The 1,085-nt window shown below is 42.7% G+C and overlaps 1 non-coding gene across 1 annotated transcript; it reads left to right on the top strand.

Annotated features, from left to right (window-relative positions):
- The first annotated feature begins 676 nt into the window (after positions 1–676).
- LOC120268048 lies at positions 677–783 on the top strand. The gene has a single exon (XR_005538719.1). It is a non-coding gene; the product is annotated as a small nucleolar RNA R71 (small nucleolar RNA).
- The last annotated feature ends 302 nt before the right edge of the window (positions 784–1,085 follow it).

Genomic DNA, 1,085 nt, shown 5'->3' with positions numbered 1-1,085 from the left:
GCCTATCTCAGTGGACTATCTGGTATGTTGAGCAAGCTGAGCATTCATCTTACTGAACTGAGTATCCATACTACTGGTAATGTTACTAAACCTTGACTCAGTATTAATCATGAACTTGGCGAGCACGTCTTCGGTAGTGAATCTCTTCTCCAAAATTGGTTGGTGTAATTGGGAACCTTGTGGATGTGGTGTAGCTTTTTGTTGTTGCCCCTGATTCCCTGAAATGTTCGGGTGGTATGTCCACCCTAGATTATATGTTGACTTGTAAGGGTTTCCTTGCGGTCTTTGTCCCCCAATATAATCAACATTCTCAATTGGGGAGACAGAGGAGCTAGCAATAGAACATTGGGCGACTCCATGCCCTCCACCGTAAGTGCTACAACTCATTACTGACTCTGACTTCGTGCTACTACCCATGAGCATGTCTAGCTTCTGAGACAACATAACAACCTTTGCGGCAAGAGCATCATTGGCACTAACTTCATAAAGCCTGGCCCCTTTCTGTGGTGCACCTCTTGAGGCTCACTGAGACTCATTGCTTGTCATTGATTCAAGGAGTTTCTCAGCTTTGTTGGGGTACTTGTTGCTAAGAGATCCACCTGCTATGGCATAAATTAGTTGACGTGTTGCATAGTTTAACCCATTATAGATGATCTGAACTTGCATCCAAGAAGCAAAGCCATGATGGGGGCATCTTTGAAGGAGGTGTTTGAATCTGTCATATGCTTCAAATAATGTTTCTAATTCTTCTTCCTTAAACGTTGAAATTTCTTACCTTAGCTTTGCCGCTTTACTAGGAGGAAAGTATCTTTCCAAAAAAATTTCAACCATATCTTTCCATGTTTTGATCAATCCCGGTGGTAAGGATGTGAGCCACCAGTATGCTCCATCTCTCAAACTGAATGAGAATAGTCACAGCCAGATCGTGTCATCTGTCACCCCGTTTATCTTGAAAGTAGAACAGAGTTGGAGAAAACGGGAAAGATGATCATGAGCATCTTCATTCGCAAGACCATTAAATTGGACTAAATTCTGGATCATGCCGAGGGTGCTGGCCTTGATTTCAAAATTGTTTGTGCAATGGA

The sequence above is a fragment of the Dioscorea cayenensis genome, chromosome 8 (assembly GCF_009730915.1).
Source record: "Dioscorea cayenensis subsp. rotundata cultivar TDr96_F1 chromosome 8, TDr96_F1_v2_PseudoChromosome.rev07_lg8_w22 25.fasta, whole genome shotgun sequence".
Lineage (NCBI taxonomy): Eukaryota > Viridiplantae > Streptophyta > Magnoliopsida > Dioscoreales > Dioscoreaceae > Dioscorea > Dioscorea cayenensis.
The sequence above is the reverse complement of the archived record's forward strand: the minus strand, read 5'-3'. Positions and strand labels throughout refer to the sequence as shown.